Source organism: Leucoraja erinacea, chromosome 15, assembly GCF_028641065.1.
Source record: "Leucoraja erinacea ecotype New England chromosome 15, Leri_hhj_1, whole genome shotgun sequence".
Taxonomy (NCBI): domain Eukaryota; kingdom Metazoa; phylum Chordata; class Chondrichthyes; order Rajiformes; family Rajidae; genus Leucoraja; species Leucoraja erinaceus.
Genome location: NC_073391.1, coordinates 29,841,054 through 29,854,456, shown reverse-complemented (window position 1 = coordinate 29,854,456; position 13,403 = coordinate 29,841,054). Strand labels below are relative to the sequence as shown.

The 13,403-nt window shown below is 43.1% G+C and overlaps 2 protein-coding genes across 2 annotated transcripts in view; one reads left to right on the top strand and one right to left on the bottom strand.

Annotated features, from left to right (window-relative positions):
- The window catches only part of pdzd7a (PDZ domain containing 7a), a 61,623-nt gene extending 58,178 nt beyond the window's left edge, over positions 1-3,445 (bottom strand). The window contains exon 1 of the mRNA XM_055646987.1: positions 3,308-3,445. The gene's annotated coding sequence lies outside the window, so the exon portion shown is untranslated. The remainder of the gene's footprint in view (positions 1-3,307) is intronic.
- sfxn3 (sideroflexin 3) overlaps positions 2,996-13,403 on the top strand; it is a 60,094-nt gene continuing 49,686 nt past the window's right edge. The window contains exon 1 of the mRNA XM_055646989.1: positions 2,996-3,123. The gene's annotated coding sequence lies outside the window, so the exon portion shown is untranslated. The remainder of the gene's footprint in view (positions 3,124-13,403) is intronic.

Below are 13,403 nucleotides of genomic sequence, written 5' to 3'. Positions count from 1 at the left end.
GGCAAACTTTCTGCATTATCCCATTGCTGCAGTGGATATGCAACTCATGTTCACCCATTCCCACTGAATTAATGAATTAATACTTTATTGTCTTATGTGACAAGTCACAGTAAAATTCTTTGCTTGCAATGCAAAGAGTCGCCACATGAATGGCACTGACAAAGTTGCAAAGTATACCGCGCCAGGTCCCATTTTGTTTTCCACCCCCTCCCATTCCGGGTCCTCCATTGTTCTTTCCCTCCCTCATGGCTGTCCCCCCACGCCGGGTCCTCCTTTGTTCCTCCCCCCCGCCAATGGTGTCCTCACTCCCACGTGGCCCGTCCTCGTCCGTTGGTCGGTGGCATCATCGACCACCTCATCGACCTCTCCACTATTGCTGCCAGGACTTTCCAAGTGCTCCGTGGCGCCGACCGAGGCCACAGCAGTCGACTCCGTGACCCTGGGCTCAGATCCGCAAGACTCGGGTCTCGGTTTTTCCGGGGCTCGCCGGGAAAAGTTTCTCCAACAACGATAGATACAAAGTGCTGGAGTAACCACAGCACTGAAGCATCTACGCAGCATTTCTGGAGAACATGGTTGCTCTGGAGAACTGCTTGGCATCTCTTCTGTAGCAACTCTTTATTGCATCATGTTTGCAATTCATCATCTCCCATTCCCACTTCTGGGCAACCCCTCTCTGCATCCTATTCCAGCAGCACCAACGCAAATCAACCTCACACATTCTCACTGCTTGGGGACGCCTCTGTGGTATCCTATACTACAACTCCAATATCATGCATCCTCACCGATTTTCACTGCTGAACAACCCCTCTGTACATTCCTTTTTCTGCAGTCACAATACAATTCATCCTCACCCATCCTGCTGCGTGAAAAACCTTCTGTATCATCCCATTCCCACAGCAGAGAGGCAATTCAACCATTCTCACTGTTGGCAACATTTCTGTGGCAACTTATTACTGAAGCCTATTTCTGCAGCACCCATGCAATTTATCTTCACCCCTTCTGACCACTGGGCAACCCCTCTGTCCATCCAATCTCTACAGCACCAATGCAATTTATCTTCAGCATTTCCCACTACCCTGCATCCCATTTCTACAGTAAAGAAAGCGAATGGCATGTTGGCCTTTATAACACGAGGAATCGAATATAGGAACAAAGAGGTCCTTCTGCAGTTGTACAGAGCCCTTGTGAGACCACACCAGGAGTATTGTGTGCAGTTTTGGTCCCCTAATTTGAGGAAGGACATTCTTGCTATTGAGGGAGAGCAGCGTAGGTTTACAAGGTTAATTCCCAGGATGGCAGGACTGTCATATGCTGAGAGAATGGAGCAGCTAGGCTTGTACACTCTGGAGTTTAGAAGGATGAGAGGTAATCTCATTGAAACATATAAGATTGTTAAAGGTTTGGACACGCTAGAGGCAGGAAACATGTTCCCGCTGTTGGAGGAGTCCAGAACCAGGGGCCACAGTTTAAGAATAAGGAGTTAGCCATTTAGAACGGAGACGAGGAGACACTTTTTCTCACAGAGAGTGGTGAGTCTGTGGAATTCTCTGCCTCAGAGGGCGGTGGAGGCGGGTTCTCTGGATGCTTTCAAGAGAGAGCTAGATAGGGTTCTTAAAAATAGCGGCGTCAGGGGATTTGGGGAGAAGGCAGGAACGGGGAACTGATTGGGGATGATCAGCCATGATCACATTGAATGGTGGTGCTGACTCGAAGGGCCGCATGGCCTACTCCTGCACCAATTGTTTATTGTCTACTCCCATGCATCCTATTTCCACCACTTCCCATCCCAGGGAGAGAGAAAACAGGGAATTATAGACCATTTAGCCATACTTCGGTGATGGGGAAAATGCTGGAGTCGAATTATAAAAGATGAAATAGTGGCACATTTGGATAACAGGAACAGGATCAGTCTGAGTCAGCATGGATTTATGAAGGGGAAATCATGCCTGACTAATCTTCTGGAATTTTTTGAGGATGTAACTAGGAAAATGGACAAGGGAGAGCCAGTGAATGTAGTGTACCTGGACTTTCCAAAAGTCTTTGATAAGGTCCCACATAGGAGATTAGTGGGCAAAATTAGAACACATGGTATTGGGGGTAGGGTACTGACATGGATAGAAAATTGGCTGGCAGACAGAAAACAAAGAGTAGGGATTAACAGGTCCCTTTCAGAATGGCAGGCAGTGACTCGTGGGGTACTGCAAGGTTCTGAGCTTGGACCGCAGCTATTTACAATATACATTAATGATTTAGATGAAGGGATTAAAAGTAACATTAGAAAATTTGCCGACGACACAAAGCTGGGTGGCAGTGTGAACTGTGAGGAGGATGCTATGAGGATGCAGGGTGACTTGGACAGGTTGGGTGAGTGGGCAGATGCAGTTTAATGTGGATAAATGTGAGGTTATCCACTTTGATGGCAAGAAGGCAGATTATCTGGATGGTGTCAAGTTGTGAATCTGTGGAATTCTCTGCCTCAGAAGGCAGTGTAGGCCGATTCTCTGGATACTTTCAAGAAAGATAAGAGTTCTTAAATATAGTGGAGTCAAGGGACGTGGGGGAGAAGGCAGGAACAGGGTACTGATTGTGGATGATCAGCCATGATCACAGTGAATGGCAGTGCTGGCTCCAAGGGCCCGACTCCTGCTCCTATTGTCTATCCCCCTAACTGGACAACCCCTCTGTACAGCCCACTCTGTAACAACAATGTAATTCATCTTCCACTCTCCCACTGTACATCCCATCACACGACCATGCATCATCCCATTCCCAGAACAGTGCATCCCATTCCCACTGCAATGCATCCCACTCCCACGGCCACTCATCCCATTCCCACCACCATTGTACATCCCATTCCCACTACTGTACATCCCATTCCCACTACTGTGCATCCCATGACTGCAACACCAATGCAACTCATCCTCACCCATCCCCATTGCCATGCATCACCCCATCCCCAGCACCGTGCATCTACTGCCTGCATCCCCAACGCATGCGTCGTGGGCAGGCGGTGAAGGGCCGGGGTCGCCGGCTTAGGCAGGCGCAGAGTCGTCAGTCGGAGCGAAGGCATTGATAACCGCGCCAGTTCCCGAAACAAGTCCGAATGCATCAACCAACAAGGTAAACCAGCCGGAGCGGTGTTGGTGCTTTCCCCTCCCTTCATCACAGTGGGCGCCGGGAACCGGCCTGGGATCCCCCTCAACATGATGGCGTCCTGAGGACTCTAACCCCCACCTTCCCCAAACACAAGTTGCCGTCAGCTCATGCACCGGCCGCCCCCAAACACACGCTGCCGTCAGCTCACCGTTCATCGGCCGCCCTCAAACACACGCTGCAGCCTATTCCATAGATCCTACATCCTATAGCGGAGATCTTTGGTCTGTTCACTGGCCGCCGTGAGCTGCTCTCGGACGGGCCTCCCCCCCGACCGTTGCCACGGCAACAGGTCACTCGCGCCGCCAGAGCCCGCCCCTCGCCCCTCATTGGATCACAGCGCCGGCGGAGAGGCTGCTACCCATTGGCCCGCAGACCCGTCAATCATCCATGTCCCCGTCAATCATCCATGTCCCCCTCCCTCCCTCCCTCCCTCCCTCTTCCCCTCATCCCCCCTTCAGGTAAATTTGCTTCCCAGCTGTTATCAAGCAACTGAACCATCCATTCACCAACTAAAGAGCGATCCTGAGCTACCCCATCTCCCTCGTTGGAGACCCTCGGATTATCTTTAACTGGACTTTATTTTGCACGATGCATTATACTCTTTATTCTTATCTGTACACGGTGGAAGGCATGGTTGTAATCACGTATCGTTCTTTTCGCTGCCTGGCTAGTATAGCATACAACAAATAAGCTTTGTCTGAAGAAATGTTACCTAAGTAATGACCTAGAACTTGCTGTTTACTAAGGTGGTGGAATGGGAGACCGTCAATTATTTTGAATGTAAATTGGTAAGGCATTTAAGGCAAGCACACTTGTATGGTTATGGCAATAGAACATTGGTGATAGGATGCACTTTTGATCTCTACAAAGAGCAAGTATTGACTCATTCTGATAAATGGCCACCCACTGTGGCGTTATGATACTCTAAATGTGAATTGGCTTTCAAAACAAAACTGCTGAATGCAATGATTTTCATCAGTGGCGCAGCAGTAGAGTTGCTGCCTTACAGTGCCAGAAACTCGGGTTCGATCCTGACTATGGGTGCTCTCTGTATGGAGTTTGTATGTTCTCCCTGTGACCATGTGGATTTTCTCTGGGTGCGCTGGTCTCCTCCCACACTCCGAATACGACAGGTTTGTAGGTTAATTGGCTTTGGTAAAATTGTAAATTGGTCCTAGTGTGTAGGATAGTGCTAGTGTACAGGGTGATTGCTGGTTGGTGTTGATTCAGTGGGCCAAAGGACCTGTTTTTGCATTGTATCTCTAAAGTATAAAGTCTGAAAGTCTAAAGTGTATAACTAAAAATGAAAGCTAAATCAGCACCATGGACAGCTCACATGCTTGGCAATCACAGTTCATGTATATGACGGATTATAGGTAGCTATTGGCAAGCTATTGAGCATTGGGTCAGATTCCTGCGAATAACTCAAGTGTGTTGATGCGTCGCATTGCAAATGAGCAATGAGTTATATGAGAACTTAGCCAATGCGTCATTGTGAGAGGCCAGGCATACAGATTGCCAAAGCAAATATCCTGAAGAAGAAGGAAGCCCAGATCAAATTCCGGTGTAAGGTGGCAGCACGAAAGATGTAGACAAGGAACTGCAGATGCTGGTTTACAAAATAAGACTGGAGAAACTCAGCGGGTCAGGCGGCTTCTCTGGAGGAAACAATGGGTCTGAAGAACAGCCTCGACCTGAAATGTAATCTATCAGGGGATCTTATAGAATAGAAACATATAAAATCCTTAAGAGATTGGACAGGCTAGATGCGGGAAAAATGTCCCCGATGTTGGGGGAGTCCAGAACCAGGGGTCACAGTTTAAGAATAAGGGGTAGCCATTTAGGACTGAGATGAGGAAAAACCTTTTCACCCAGTGAGTTGTGAATCTGTGAAATTCTCTGCCACATAAGGCAGTGGAGGGCAATTCAGTGGATGTATTCAAGAGAGAGTGGGATATAGCTCTGAGGGCAAACAGAATCATGTGATATGGGGAGAAAGCAAGAGCAAGGGTACTGGTTCTGGATGATTAGCCATGATCATATTTAATGGCAGTGCTGGCTTGAAGGGCCGAATGGTCTATTCCTGCACCTATTTTCTATGTTTCAAACCATGTCCTCCAGGGATGCTGCCTGTCCTGCTGAGTTACTCCAGCAGTTAGTGTCTTTTTATAGTGAAAAAATATGTATTGGATAGGTCATGATATTAAGATGTTAGCAGACTTAAGTTATTCTTTGCAAGAATATGGATTCTGAGTCAGAAGAAGGGTCCCAACCCAAATTTCACCTATCCATGTTTTCCAGAGATGCTGCCTGACCCGCTGAGATACTCCAGCACTTTGTTCTTTTTTGTAAACCAGCATCTGCAGTTCCTTGTTTCTAAACTTCTGGCCTGATTTGATGGTGGTTGATTCAATGATAGTAATCTATCTATCTATCTTCTATCTATCTTCTATATATTACTAAAAGTCTGTTCTTGACCGGTTTTGGCCATCTGTGCTGCGATTTCTGAGAGAACGCCGCCACCTATGGCCGTAATTTTTAGCCACCTTGCTCAGAGCCCCCCTCCGCCGCATGTGTGCCGAGGATTTTTCCCGTCGATTAAAAATGACAGAGATATTAATGTTTTTACAAAATTCCCCATTCTCTCTGCTGCCCCCGCTGGCGGCAGGGGGGGGGAGGGACTATAAAACCAGGAAGTGGTGTGCCACACAGTCTCTTCAAGATGGAGGAAGGCAGAGGATCACGTTTCTCTGAGCTGTGACTAACACTGAACACATGTCTACTCAAATGTAAGTGCCCTTAGTGGTTCTAAAATGCTTGCAGAATGTGTCTCTATTGGTTCAAAAGCTTGCAAAAAGTGTCTCTATTGGTTCTAAAGCTTGCAAAAAAATGTCTATTGGTTCTAAAGCTTGCAAAAAATGTCTATTGGTTCCAAAGCTTGCAAAAAATGTCCATTGGTTCTAAAGCTTGCAAAAAAAAATCTATTGGTTCTAAAGCTTGCAAAACAATGTCTATTGGTTCTAAAGCTTGCAAAAAAAATGTCTATTGGTTCTAAAATTAAAATTGTTCATACTAGCGCTCCAGAAAGCTCCCCCCCCCCCCCTCCCATGGTTGGCTTGGCTTGAATGTGTCTTGAAATTGAAAGGCACTACTTACTGCAAATTGTGGCATGGGGTTGAAAGGCACTACTTACTGCAAATGGTGGCTTGGGAGCTTTGAAGTTGAAAGGCACTACTTATTGCAAATGATGGCGGGTGTGGCTTGAAGTTGAAAGACACCACTTACTGCAAATTATGGCTTGGGTGTGGCTTGAAGTTGAAAGACACCATTTACTGCAAATGGTGGCATGAAGTTGAAAGGCACTACTTACTGCAAATGGTGGCTTGGGAGCTTTGGCTTGAAGTTGAAAGGCACTACTTACTGCAAATGGTGGCTTGGGTGTGGCTTGAAGTTGAAAGGCACTACTTACTGCAAATGGGGGGGGCGTGGGTGCATTGGCTTGAAGTTGAAAGGCACTTCTTACTGCAAATGGTGGCATGAAGTTGAAAGGCACTGCTTACTGCAAATGATGGCTTGGGTGCAATGGCTTGAAGTAGAAAGGCACTACCTACTGCAAATGGTGGCTTGGGTGCTTTGGCTTGAAGTTGAAAGCACTACTTACTGTAAATGGTGGCTTGGGAGCTTTGGTTTGAAGTTGAAAGGCACTATTACTGCAAATGGTGGCTTGGTTGCTTTGGCTTGAAGTTGAAAGGCATTATTACTGCAAATGGTGGCTTGGATGTGGCTTGGGTGTGGCTTGAAGTTGAAATACACCATTTACTGTAAATGGTGGCTTGGGAGCTTTGAAGTTGAAAGGCACTACTTACTGCAAATGGTGGCTTGGGTGCTTTGGCTTGAAGTTAAAAGGCACTACTGTACTTACTGTAAAGAACTGCAGATGCTGGTTTAAATCGAAGGTAGATACAAAATGCTGGCATAACTCAGCAGGACAGGCAGCATCTCTGGAGAGAAGGAATGGGTGACGTTTCGGGTCCAGACCCTTCTTCAGACTGAGAGTCAGGGGAGAAGGAAACATCACCTATTCCTTTCCTCCAGAGATGCTGACTGACCTGCTGAGTCACTGCAGCATTTAGTGTCTCTATTTTTGGTGTAAATTAGCATCTGCATTTCCTTCCTAGACTCTTGGTTCAGATAGTTTTTACTCGGCACTGGAACAACACAAATGGTACTTGTCATATTTTAATCCTTTTGTATAATGTGTTTAAAAAATCTTGAGGTAAGTACTTGTCAAGCATCTGAATAGACATCCGTTTCTTACAGTTTGGGTTCTGTTGTTTCAGAACTGTGACAAACATGTCAGTACTTCTCCAGCATTTGGCAGGATTCATGCAGCTGTGTCTCTACATATCTTAAGTGGTGAGAAATGCGAAGATGAAACAAATGAGATGCAAATCAAAACCTGAAAATGAAGATTTTTATCCTTTGACATACTTCAAAACAGAGTGATTGATTTTTGTTTATGGTATCTTCTCTACTGTCCTCTTCAATGCAATTTGCATTTCACTTCATGTGATGAGCACATCACGTTCATTGCTGATTAGTTGACTGCGTAGGTTGTTTACCAATTCTCAAGCAATTTAATCAGTTAACATGCACAAACATAAAACTATAAATCATTTAAAAACTATAAATCATTTAACCCCAGCATATTGTGAGCAATTTTAGCAACCATATCTGAGGAGGGATGTACTGGCTCTGGAGAGGGTCCAGAGGAGGTATACAAGGATGATCCCAGGAATGTGTAGGTTAACATTTTTGTTGATGAGCATTTTTCAGCACTTGGGTCTGTACTCACTGGAGTTTAGAAGAATGAGGTGGACCTCATTGAAACGTATAGATACGCTCATCACATGAAATGAAAGGCTTGGATGGAGTGGATGTGAAGAGGATGTTTTCACTAGTGGGAGAATCTAGGTCTCAGCCTCAGAATTAAAGGATGTTCTTTTAAGAAGGAGATGAGGAAAAAATTCTTTAGTCAGAGGGTGGTGGATCTGTGGAATTCTTTGCCACAGAAGGCTGTAGAGGCCATGTCAGTGGATATTTGTAAGGCAGAGATAGATAGATTTTTGATTAGTCCAAGTGTCGGAGGTTATGGGGAGAAGGCAGGAGAATGAAGTTAGTAGGGGAAAAATAGATCAGCCACGATTGAACGGCAGAGTAGACTTGATGGGCCGAATGGCCTAATTCTACTCCTATCACTTATGACCTTTTGAGTTATGACCTTATTTTTTTTCTAAGGATATCTTGATGCAACGTCATTTTTTTTGTTCTGATGATTTTAACATTAGTTTTTGTAATTGAAAACTGGAAACATAGAACATAGAACAGTACAGCATAGGAACAGGCTCTTCAGTCCATGATGTATGTCTGTGCCGAACATGATACCAAATTAAACTAATCCCTTCTGCCTGCATATGATTCATATTTCTGTCATTTTCTTGTGTCTATCTAAAACCCTTTCAACACCACTATCGCATCTGCTTCCACCACCATCCTGGCAGTGTGTTTCAGGCACTTACCATTCCCTGTGTAAAAAAAGCTTGCTCAATATTTCTACTTTCTTTCCCCATCTCTCCTCTAGTATTTGCCTCCGACACTCCAAAGAAAACAATAAAAATTTGTCGAACCTGTCCTTATAACTAAAATCCTTTAATTCAGGCAGCATTCTGCCAATCCTTTCCTGCACTCTTTCCAAATCCTCTACATTCATCCTGTAATAGGGTGTCCAGAAATGCACACAATACTCCACATGCAGCCTAATCAAAGTTTTATAAAGTCACAATACTTTCTGACTCTTGCTCCAATCGATGAAGGAAATGTGATTTCTTTACCACTCTATCTACTTATGTGGCCACTTTTTTAATCTTCTGTTTAATGGAACTGCAGATGCTGGAAAATCAAAGGTAGACAAAAATGCTGGAGAAACTCAGCAGGTGAGGCAGCATCTATGGAGCGAAGGAAATGGGCAACGTTTCGGGTCGAAACCCTTCTTCAGACCCTTCTTCGAGACCCTTTTTAATCTTCTGGATCAGTCTACCATGAGGCACCTTGTGAAAAGCCTTACCACAGTCCATGTAGACAACAATCACTACAATACTCAAGCCTCAATATACAATACTAGCCTCAATATTCATCTCCTCTGAAAACTCAATCAAGTTTGTTAGACACTTTAAGTCATGACCTGCTTTGCACAAAGCCATATTGACTGTTATTCATGAGCCCGTTCTCTTCCAAATGTAAGTAAATCCTATCCCCGACATCGTCCCTGCCACCGATGCAAATCTTACCACCCCATAATTTACTTGATTATTTCTATTTCCCTTTTTAAACAAAAGTAACAACATTGACCACTCTCAGGTCCTCCGGGACCGTGCCTGTGGCCAGAGTAGATACAAAGATATCTGTCAAGACCCCATAATCTCCCCTCTTGTCTTCCTCAATAACTTGGGATAGATCTCATCAGGCCCTGGGAACATATTTGCTTTAATGTTCTTCAAGAAACCTAACCACTTCCTTCCTGATCTAAAAATACCCAGGTTTATTAGTATACTCCACACATATTTCACTATCATCTATGTCAATCATTTTTGTGAATATTGATACAAATAATATTTTTTCACACAGAGTTGAATCACTGGATCTCTCTATGTCAATCATTTTTAAGAGGGAGTTAGATGAAGGGGATCATATGATACAGAAGTATACTTGTTGATAGTAGCCATGATCGCCGGTACATCCTCTGTCTCCAAGCATAAATTCTCTCTTTTATCCTTAAGTGGTTGTACCCTCTACCTTATGCCTTCCTTTTTTTAATGTATGTATAAAATGCCTTGGGATTCTCTAATTTTTTCGCCCTTCTAATTCTCTGCATGAGTTCTTTCCTGATCTCTTCATAGTCCTCAAAGGCCCTGTCTGATTTAATCGTGGTGTGTGTCTGTATCACATTGGCTTTGCACCGTATGAATTTCACTCAGACAGCGCTCCCCCGCTTGCCCTGTCCCCCGCCTGCATAACTGACTGGTGAAAGAAGCGGTGTGTGTGGGTGTGTGTGTGTGTGTGTTCTACTCTGACAGTCGCTGGCTTTTCAGCAACCGGCTCCGACTTGACAGTCGCCTGAAAAATCTGCTAAGTGGGACAGGCCTATAAGCTGTCCATATGTGTTGAAAGAATACAAATAAAATGATAACATGCAATACGTAGTAACATCTTCCAAAAGTCATCAGTTGATTAATTTTTTATATACTTTTAATAATTATAACACCATAGATTTTTCGTGTAGGTGTCAGTACATGGCTGACATTTAAATCATTGACAGCAAACTTCTGTCAATCAAGACTGCAAGATACCACCTTTGAAGTTCTTGGCGTGTATATTTTTGTCGACCATAAGCTTATCTCAGAGTCCTGTTGTTTGTAATGCAAACTCTCACTGATATTATTTCACTATGTTCTTCAAACTTCAACTTGGAATTGAAGGATCTCACAAATTTAGTTGCATGCTGTTTGAGAGTAAAATACCAAAGTATGGAAATCCTTTTCGATGCACTACTTGTATTCCTTTGCAGAAGTAATCAACTGATAGGCATCACAAAATGCAAGCGGTTCCTGTTATAGTGATTTCAACGCTGTATGAAATGCAATAATACACTTAATCTGCATTTGTATGAAATGCTGATTGTTACGATAACTATAAGTGTTTTGGAATGCGAGGGACCCTGCAAAATATTCTAAAATGTACAATATGATTCTGCCAAAATTGCATTACCTTTCCCGGTAACCATTGTGAAATGAACATAAGAATTGCCTTTTGGAAGAAGATAAGACATTTTCATATCTGGCTTTGAGAAATAAGCTAAGTAACTGGCAGACAGCATTGTTCCTAGCAAAAATTTTAAATCTATTTCCAACTGATCATTATCAATAAATGTATGCAAGCAGATAAGGTTTAGATGGGTATTTCAATATTAATAACAACATTTCACAAAGACATTGACTGTCACAGTAGTGTTCAGTTTAGTCTTGTTTAGTTTAGAGATACAATGTAGAAACAGGCCCTTCGGCCTACCGAGTACACGCCGATTAACCCATACAATAATTCTATCCCACTGATTAGGGACACTGTCCAGAAGCCAATTATCTTACAAACCTTTATGTCTTGGAATGAGGGAGGAGCCGGAACACTTGGAGAAAACCCACCCACTCACAGAGTGAACGTGCAAACTCCGTACAGACAGTACTCGAGGTTAGGATCGAACCCAGGTCTCTGGTGCAGTAAAACAGCAACTCTACCACTGCATCACTGCACCGCCCTAATCCCAGACTAATCGTCATATGTTGATGCATTTGTTCAGGGTTTTATACTTTTAAAATTGACCATTTTGTATAAAAGTTCAAAAATTACTGAAGAATCAGTCGAAGAATTAAATTAATTGATTCCACAATTTACAGTGGAATCCAATAATTTATAGTGGCCATTTTCTTCAATTTGGTGTTGATGTCCAGCTGAAGTAATTAATTGACTTTGCAACAAAACTAAATGATTCCGAATTTATATTTTCTTTCCTAAGGAGGAGAATTACAGGGAGATGATTCATTTGGAAAGAGAGGACTGAACACTTTGACATAAATACTGTTTAAATGTCTCTAGTGTAGTGGTAAACACAGTGCCTTTGCAGTCACCAACTAAAACTGATTGATGCAAGCTGTAAATACATTTTGCACATGCTCTTCTTTCCTCAGTTCACGAATTTCAGGGACATAAACACTGATGATGGAAAGCTACCAGCACTAAGTATTTAAAGTTTATTACTGTTTAAATGTCTCATTGTGTTAGTCACACGGGCACAACACAGTGTCCCTCCAGCTCAGTCCCCAACAAAACTGCAATTAAGGGTCCCTTTAAATAAAATGTTTGCAGGACTTCTTACATTATTAGGTGCATTTACTTGGCCATCTCCATTTATTTATATTCCATCCTACAATTCCATCTATTGCTTTTTCTACAACTGTGTGTTTGTGTACCACAATTACAGTGAATATGACATTGTGCATTGACCTATTATTGTTGGTCATAAAACATGGAATTCCTGCAAAGTAAAAACAGCCAATGCAGATAATATAAGCACATTAGCTGCAGTATTGTAGTTTTTGTTCCTGTTTTGTGATTAATATGACTGGTAGTGATTGATTGACACAATTAGAGCAAACTATTGTAATTATTTTCAGATATACAAATCAGTGTTAAGAGCAAAGATTAAGAGTGTATTCGAATATTTAAGATTTATTCAAGAACATACAAGGAGATGGATATTTTCATCATTACAGAGGTAAAACAAAATATAATGCCATTAGCCGTAAAAATCTACAATGTCAAATATTTATGCAGATTCCTCATCAACATCTTCTTGTCAAGACTGAATACACTGATGTTTTGGCCTTCATGCAGACTTCAACCATGTTATCATTAGCTGCTGTCACAGAGACAATGGCAGGCTCGGAGCCAATGGCATACTACCTAGCCATTTCTAGCCTGATTTAAAAAAAATAACAAATACTTATGAGTGGACAAATCGTGGGTGAAAACCTCATTTAGATGTCCAGTGCACCAGCAAGAAACTGTGCTGATGATGGTGGATATTTTGTTTCATGTGGCTCTGTTAGATCTGTAACTTCGACTATCATTTCTCATTTACTTCAAGTGACTGCAGTTACTTTTTTTTTACGATAAGTATAGCAATCTACTTTTATTATGCAGCTTGTAGAGCTACTGCCTCGGAGCGCCAGAGACCCGGGTTCGATCCTGACCTTGGGTGCTGCCTGAATGGAGTTTGTATGTTCTCCCTGTGACCGTGTGGACTTCTTCCTGGTGCTCCAGTTTCCTCCCACATCCCAAAGACGTGCAGATTTTGTATGTTAATTGTCCTCTGTAAAATGTGTAGGGTGCACTTGAGAAAGTGAGATAATGTAGAACTACAGTGAACATGTAATCGATGTTTGACGTGGTGGGTTGAAGGGCCTGTTTCCATGCTATATCTCTGAATTAAACGAAGTATAACCATGTGCAACAGAAACTAATTTTGAAAAGAGGTTGAGCCAGATACAGGCAGTTACAATTTTGGCAGTCCAGTCCAAGTGTAGTATAAAGTGCAGACATAATAGACTGCAGATGCTGGAATCTTGATCAAA